Consider the following 8,746-nt stretch of genomic DNA (forward strand, 5'->3'; position numbering starts at 1 on the left):
GCTACCTGCCTTTGCTAAATCTGACTGGAGCCTGTCCTTCCTGTGATCCTAGTTGTGTCAGAACTCCTTAGAATCAAGCTGTCTCTGTGATCCTTTGGTTCTGGGATCCTGGGATCCTGGGCTTGTTAGATCACCTGGGAGTGCGGCTTTCTCTGTGTGCTGTGGGACTGGCTGCCGAGCTTGTCCAGGGCAACTCTTATAAGAAAATAATTCATTGGGACTGGCTTACAGTTCAGAGGTTCAGTCCATTATGATCATTACAGGAAGCATGGCAGCATGCAGGCTGACATGTTGCTGGAGCACTAGCTGGGAGTTTTACATCTGTTTAAGAAGGCAGCAGAAGTGACTGTGAGCCACTAGGCCTGGTTTGAACTACCAAAACCTCAAAGTCTGCCCCCTAGTGATGGACTTCCTCCAACAAAGCCATACCTGTCTCAACAAGGCCACACCTCCTAATAGTACCACTCCTCGTGGTCCTATGGGTGCCAGCTTTATTCCAACCAGCACACTAGCATTCTGTGTCAGGATCTTTGGTTTTATAGGGAAGATGGTTTGGGGTCTGGTTCATGCCTCCCTTCTCCCAGACTTCACTGAAGACTAGGAAGTCTTGTTTTGCAAATTGTGTTCCATGGTTTCCCTAAGTATTCCAGGTAGAAGCATCAAGGTCATTGTAGACAAAGGGCACCCGTGAAGGATTGCCACCGTGGTGGCTTTGCGAGTCTCACCATCTCCCAATGATGAAGATGTTCTAATTTCTAGGATCAGAACTCAGATGAATGTGAGGTGTGCCACGATGGAGGAACGCTCTTCTGCTGTGATACCTGTTTCAGAGCCTTCCATGAAGAGTGTCATATCCCAAGCGTGGAAGCAGAGATGTGAGTGGGATGGGATCCCTTCTCTGTCTCCTAGATACCCCTGCCTTGTTGTATCCATCACCCTTATATAGTGGTAGCTTGGGCTTGAGGTGGGAAATGCAAGGACTCTTAATAGATAGCAAACAGCAAGACCTAGAGAGCTGCCTCAAGATGCTGTCAGCAAAAGGTTCTCTGTACTAGGGAGCCATCTCTCCTGATATAAAGGCTGGGCCCTTTGCCTACACACCACTACTGCTTTTCTCAAAGTAGTTCACCAAAGCATCTTGTCCAAAAGATTTGGGGCAGAATAAACTAATTACTTGTGTTTTCTATGTACATGTGAAAGAAAAAAAATGACTGGTTTTTGCAGGAAATATTAAAAGATTAACTTACCAACTCTCTAGGGGCTCCATGCTTCCATGCTCCTTCCGCTGTGCTCTGCCCTTATTGCCAAATCTCTGGAGCTAGCCCCTACATAATCTGGCTCACTTGTTCTGTGAGCCACTAGTTCCCTCTCTGCTATAATCCCCTGTAACTGCTGGTCCCACATTCCAGTAACCAAATAGAACTGTCAACCTCACCGTTCCATATGATAAACCCAGTAAAATCATGACTCTTACACCTTTAGTTAATCAATCAGATTTATGTATCAATAATATCAAAATTCACAAGATGCCAATACAATAATTTCAGAGCCAATTGATATGATAAAAGTTTTTCCCCAATATTTCTAACCTTGTGAGATCATAGCTACTTGTGGTTGGAAAACACCACGTGGGTACGTGTCCACAGCCAGGATTTTTCCCGTCCTATTCTGCCACAATTCCTCTCTCTACAACTCTTAGCTCCACCTCCTTTTTTCTGTCCAGTCACAGGCCTCCCACTGCCCTAGTGTGATTGAACAGGGAAAAATCCTGCAACAACTGACTACTCCAAACATTCACCAGGATGTAGTGGACTCTTGGAAGTTCAAGTTTCCCATAATTTGTTTTGAAAACCATTTTAGGGCTGGCCAGATGGCTCAGAGGGTAAAAGCACTGACTGCTCTTTTGAAGGTCCTGAGTTCAGATCACAGCAACCACATGATGGCTCACAGACATCTGTATAGCTACAGTGTATTCATACACATAAGAAAGGGAAAAAGAAAGAAAGAAAGAAAGAATAAAGGAAGAAATGAAGGAAGGAAGAAGGAAAAAAAGAAAGAAAGGAAGAAAAGAAGATCATTTTACTGTGTTCAGACATGATAGCCTAGTCTCCTTGTGCTCCCAGAAACCTCTGCCAGGAAATGAAGACCTACCACTCATTACAAAGCCCACTTTCCAAGGAACAGCTCCTGCCATGACACTAACAGGAGGCTGGCAACTTAAGATCCTAAGAGGAGTCTTTCAGTGTCCAGGGAACCCTTGCCCCAGATGAGACTGTCAGCCACTCCTGAAAGCATAATGGCAGGCATAGGAACAGTGGCTGTTTTCAAGAGTCTTGTTCTCTGCTCCTCACTTCATGTCCAACCTTTCAGAACACCGTGGAGTTGCATCTTCTGTAGGATACAGTCCTTAGGAAGTCAACAAAGTCTTCCAGAATCTGAGGTACTGCAGAGGAAGATGGTGCCCCAGGAACAGTTGGTGAGTCACTGTGAAACCCATATTTTTCTTCTTTTCCTGGGATGAGGGCAGACAGGATTAGAGCCAGAAGAATAGCATCCAAAGAAAACCTGCTTTCCCAAGCTGCACTCCATCAGGGTGCTGTTGCAGCGTAACCTCTTGGTATTAAAAACTCAGCCATACAAGTTTATAACCAAGAGGCACTCATGTTGGGCAAATTTGCAGATGGGTTTGAGCCGTGTCTTCCCCCTGGGTATGTATATGGACTCTGCCTTCTTTCTTTCTTTCTTTCTTTCTTTCTGTTTCTTTCTTTCTTTTTAAATAGTATAGAATAAAGTTTATTTAGGGCATAGGGAGAGGAGTTAAGAGGGTAGCAGAGGCAGAGAAAGGCAGAGAGGAGAGAGGGGAGAAGTAGGAACTGGCCATGACCATGTGGAGAGAGGGGGGAAGGGAATGGGGAGAAATGGGGAACCAAGGGGCAAGAGGCAAGGGAGAGAAGCAGGAGTAAGAGAGACTCTGCCTTTCTAAGTCACTTTGTCTGAGTCTCTTTTTCTTGCAGAAGTGTGAGTATGTCCTCTTGGCAGTCTATTGCTGTTCTGAGAGCTCCTTCTTTTCCAAGATGCCATATTATTCTTATGTAAGTAACAGTGGTGAACCCCTGGTCACTGCCTTCCATGATATCTCATGATTTACAGGGCCATTTGTGGGATTGTGAGCTTAATCCCTGAGGGGAGCAGGCTCTTTTGTTTCTGTGGAGTTTCTGGGACCTTGTGGAAGGTAAATGCTGAGCTGTGGCATTCACTCTCTTATGGCTATCTCCCTCACCAGTTTAGAGAGGTTACTGTAGGTGTGCAAGAGCCTATGTGGTTGGACAGGATCAAGAAAAAGCTGAGTGACCAGGCTTACTGCCAAGTAGAAGACTTTGTGCAAGACATGAGGCTCATCTTCCGGAATCACAGAATCACATTCAAGGTCAGCATCCCTCTCTGCCTGCATCTCATCTTCAGGGTTACTCTGCATCCATTTTCTGCTTACTGGAAAGTTTAGTTTCATACATCTTCCTATAATAAGGATCAACAAACAAGAGATCTGAGAGTGCCGGACACAGTGGTACAAACCTGGGATATGGGCATTCAGAAGGCTGATGGAGGAGGAGTGTCTTGTGTTCAAAGCCTGCCTGGTTTAAAACCTTATCTCAAAAAAGAAAAAAAAATCTAGAAGTGAATTTACTTTTTGGTTTAGGATCTAGAATGTGTCTCACTAACTTCTTTCCTGGTCTACAAAGCTAATGGGCCACACAGAGGAAAATTAAGGCAACACACACACACACACACACACACACAAGTAATTTAAAAAGATATTTATATGTCAAGTGTAGGCATAGTGGCACATACCTTTAATCCCAGCAGATGGGAGGCAGAAGTAGGCAGATCTGTGAGTCTGAGGCTAGCCCAGTCTATAGAGCAAGTTGAAGAGCAGCCAGGGCTTCAGAGAATTCCTCTCTGGAGAAAACTGTGTGTGTGTGTGTGTGTGTGTGTGTGTGTGTGTGTGTATGTATGTGTGTATGTGTGTGTGTTTTGTGTGTGTGTTTATGTATTTGACAGAAGACACACTGTGTGTTCATGTGAATATAGATGCCTGTGGAGTCCGGAGGCTTCAATACAGTGAATTAAATTTGGTCTTTTTTAAGAGTACTATATGCTCTCAATCACCACTCTATCTCTCTACATCCTTGTTTAAATCTTTGTGTGTATGTATGGATATATGTGATGTGTATGTACTTATGAGTATGTGCATGTTTTTGTGTGAGTTCAGATATGTGTGTGTGTGTATTATAATATTCATGAGAATCAAGGTATAGGGCAACACTGTATATTGTTTTCTATATTTCACCTTCCTTGAGACAAAGCCACTGTCAACCATAATGGAGTGCTAGGCTTACAGATGCATGCTACTACACACAGCTTTCCATAGGTTTGGGGGATCTGAACTCAGGTCCTCTCACTTGTGTGGCAAACACTGACCCACTGAGTCATCTCCCCAGCATGAGATTGTTTCTTACTCCCCCTAGGCAGAATTCTCAGAAACACCACATTCTGAAGTCCTTTACATGTGAATGAACTATGCAGCTAATGTAGTCCCTCAGAGAATAGAAGTACCAGAAGCAGGAGGTGTTTTTGCCACTGATGATGAGCACCATCATTCTTGTCTGCATTATTTTTTTCTAGGACCCTAAGTTTGGCGAAATGGGAATGAGACTGGAGTCCAAGTTTGAGAAGAGTTTCAGGGAAGTGTTTGCTATTCAGGACACAAATAAAAAGAGTTGCTGAAATCAGAGATGTGGCTGGTGTCCTGGCACAATCTGCACAACTGGCCATGTCTGCCCAGCTGCAACAGTAGTGAGTGTTCTTTACAGACTCTGTCATTCCCAGATGATTGCTCTGGGTCGTGTGGGAGCAGGTGCAGCTCGGAGTTACACCTCCTGGCCTGGGGATCCATCCCCCTCTCCCCATGCAATCAAGGGTATGGTATATTGCTGCTCTCTGCTCTCCAAAGGTCTAATGTCTCCAGCTGTCTTAGCTCCACCCTCCTCCCCCACCTCACATTCATATGTTGCTTTGCTTGTCTCCTACTCTCCAGAGAGCAATCCACAATAAACTGTGAGCTTTCAAGACTTCAAACCATGTGGTGGTTCATTTGTATAGTCTCAGTCCTTGAGAGGCTGAGGCAGGAGGATAGCTGCAAGTGTGATGCCAGCCTGGGCTACATAGGGACTCTCAGCCTTTGAAGGTCTCGGTTCTGGAAAAAACAAACCAGTCACCAAGTAAGACAGAAAAAGGGGCTCAACCCAGAATGTTTGTCTAGGAGACTCATTGTAAGATAATATTCCAGAGGCAAAGCCTCATGGTAGGGTTCTCGAGGTGGGTCACTGTCCAACCAAAGGCGATTGGTGGAGTACACATAGGTTTTCAGGTGTTAAACCAGCATTGGGTCCAAATTTTAACCTGTAGAAAGGCATTAGAGACTATGTGAGCTACACACAAAGTGGCATATTCAACACAAAGTGGCATATTTGATAATGGATGGAGCAAAGGTCACTACAAGAAAGATGGTGTTTGGTGATACTTGCTACATTGCATTCATAGATGGATGTGAGTTACTTAGATCTAGCAATCCCAAGTAATCATGAGAAAAGGGTCACTCACACTTGCAGTCATTAATCAGACAGTAGCAAAAGCATGTGCCAGGCCCTTGTGTTCAGAAAGACAGAACCCCATAGGAGACTGCATTCTATGTTCAGGAAGTGTCTTGTGCCAATGTCAGGGTCCTGAGACTTCAGAGTGGGGCCACGTGTGAGGACTTTGAACCTGTTTCCCTGAACCTATTTGTCTATGAGAGAATCCCTTTACTCTTTCGTGGTAGAAAGAGCCATCTGTGTCCCTCATCTAGCTTGAATAAAGACTACACAGGGGCTCCCAGCATGGCTCAGTAGACAAACCAAGGTTAGGGCTGGAAGCCATGTGAGAGGGACCTCACATTAAAGGAGTGACAAACCCAGCCCACAGGAAAGGCATGGAGATTGTGTTTGGGTTTTTATATTGGATAAAGGAAGCTGGAAACCTAAACTGACAGAGTTATCAATAGTTTAATGTTTTTATTGACTCTTGATGAATTTCCCATCATGCACTGTAATTCCACTCATCTTCCAGTCCCTCCCTATCCCCCTGTACCCTTGCAACCTCCCTCCCCAAAGAAAACAAAACAACAACAACAAAAAAAAAGAAACGAAAACAAAAACCACCTTGCCACGAAAGCTGCACTGTGTCACAGTGTGTCACACAGTATACACATTTTCCAAACAGATTCGCTTGCAGATGTTCATTGTAAGGCTTCATTGGTCTGATTTGAAGCTTCTGTCTTCTGTTCCACCATCAATACTGGATCTTCATTGGGACACATTCAAATATTTTGTTGTTGTCTTCTGTCATGGAGATCCTGCATCTTTGGAACACCAACACTGGTCCCTTCACATGCTCCAGGATTTCATAGCTGGGGTAGATGATGGGGTGGGTCAGGTCAAATCCCTGTATCTGAGCCTTGGTGGTAGCTGAGTTGATCAACCTGCCAGCTCTCCTGCACCCATGAGTTATCAATACTTAATGTTCTTCTGTGCTGCAGAATCTAATCAATGTGGTGATGGCCAAGGGTCATGGACCTAGGCTGTCCCTGGGCAGTGCTTGCATGTTCCTCATAGATCCAGCACACACTAATGAAGTGCTGCTTCACTAATGGAACCATGACTACAGACTCAGGCTTACAAATCTAACTGAAGTAGTGAGATGATTCTACTCTCTAGTAGTAGAAAATGTGTCCATGAGATGACCGTGCTCCTCAGGACCACTCAGAGGCCTGACTTAATGAGGTGATCAGGAACACACTGCTGGGATCATGAGCATGCTGGATCAGCTCAGCACTGGCTGATCTTTGAAGGATGGAATAATGGTGGGACCATCTCCCAATTCCTACTTCCATAGTAGCAATAGAAAGATTCATTTCTAGATAACCAGAATCACTCAACTGTTGCGGCCAGATTAAGTGACTTTTGTAGAGAGACAGTTGGAGACCTTGTCTGTAGTTATCTGTGGAGACAGCTAATAGACTGTTCCTAGCTAATGTTATTGTAGTCATGACAACATGTAATGGTACTTCTTATACATATCATCAAAAGAGTGTTGGGAAAAGTGGGCACATGGTGGAAATCAGCTATCCCATTAAAACCCTAGATCCTTTCCCCAGTTTCCAATTGGATCCATTTCTCAATGGGACTAAGAACCCATCAAAGGAACAATGCATGTTTCCACCAGAATGAACCTTGCAAATGTATGTGCAGTGGTTCTCAGATCTTCCCCCTTAGGAATCTATGAACATCTGTCTGTCCACTTTGGATCATGCCTGGGAAAGGAACATAAGGCTCTTTCATGGAATTTGGAACACAGCATATGAGCTGATGCTGATGTTCGGGGACCCAAGGCTCAATCACTGGCTCCTGTCAATGGAGGCTCTGTAGAGATCAGGTCATGTCCCTTTCACAGGGAGTCCACTGGTTCTCCAGAGCCGCCAGCAACATTTGCCTGTTTGCTAAATGAATGATCAGGGTAGATGCAGAAGCTAATTGGGATGGCTTCAACTATGAAATGACAAATGTTATCTTAGAAAAACCAAGCAGAAGGAGGTGTATATTGAAATGACCCAGGAGACAAATAGTGGAAAGCAGTATGGCAGCACAATCCAGGCAATGACAGGGGTGGTGTTGCTTGCAAAGACTGGAAGGTTGTAAGGTCAGTTCTCCCCATTGCATCTCCATTCAGTGCAGCAGTGTTGGATCCCAAAAGCGGAATTATAGATTAGATGTGAGTGGCCAAGTGGGTGCTGAGAATACAACCCAGGACCTTTAGAAGAGCAGTCAGTATTCTCAACGTCTAAGCCATCTCTCCTACCCTAGAAGAGGTATCTTTATTATAGTCCCTGTGAAAGAGATGTACAATTATTAACATGAAACATATACTAGATGGTTGAATAGAATTGATTTTTTTAACTTTTATTGCATTATGATGATAAAAGTTACATGATTTCAATTTATCTGAATTTGTTACCATTTAAAAACATATTTTAAGTAAATATTATTAAATCACATTCTTGTTTTCTTTTTGTACCCCAACTCCTCCCAGACACCCCCTTCAATACCTACAATATCTTTTTCGTCGTATTCCTTAATATTTATAAAATATTATAACAATAAAAATAAGTATTATAAAAGTTGTTTGATATAAAACAACAATCAATTTAACAGTCATGTAGACGCTCCTCTATAGCAATAGTGAAAATACATTTTTCTCCTTGCTCATCAGGGAAATGCAAATCAAAACAACCTTGAGATTCCACCTCATACCAGTCAGAATGGCTAGGATAAAAAGCTCAAGTGACAGCAGATGCTGGAGAGATTGTGGAGAAAGAGGAACATTACTTCATTGCTGGTGGGATTGCAAACTGGTACAACCACTCTGGAAATCAGTTTGGCGGTTCCTCCAGAAATTGGACATAGTTCTACTGGAGGACCCAGCTATACCACTCCTGGGCATATACCCAAAAGATACTGCAACATGTAATAAGGACACATGCTCCACCATGTTCATAGAAGCCTTATTTATAATAGCCAGAAATGACCCAGATGTCCCTCAACAGAGGAGTGGATAAAGAAATTGTGGTACATCTACACAATGGAGTACTACT

At 43.7% G+C, this 8,746-nt stretch overlaps 1 protein-coding gene across 1 annotated transcript in view; it reads left to right on the forward strand.

Moving 5' to 3' along the window:
• The window catches only part of LOC116089484 (nuclear autoantigen Sp-100-like), a 112,672-nt gene that overhangs the window by 43,101 nt on the left and 60,825 nt on the right, over nt 1–8,746 (forward strand). The window lies entirely within an intron of this gene.

Source organism: Mastomys coucha, unplaced genomic scaffold (assembly GCF_008632895.1).
Source record: "Mastomys coucha isolate ucsf_1 unplaced genomic scaffold, UCSF_Mcou_1 pScaffold14, whole genome shotgun sequence".
In the NCBI taxonomy this organism is placed as follows: Eukaryota; Metazoa; Chordata; class Mammalia; order Rodentia; family Muridae; genus Mastomys; species Mastomys coucha.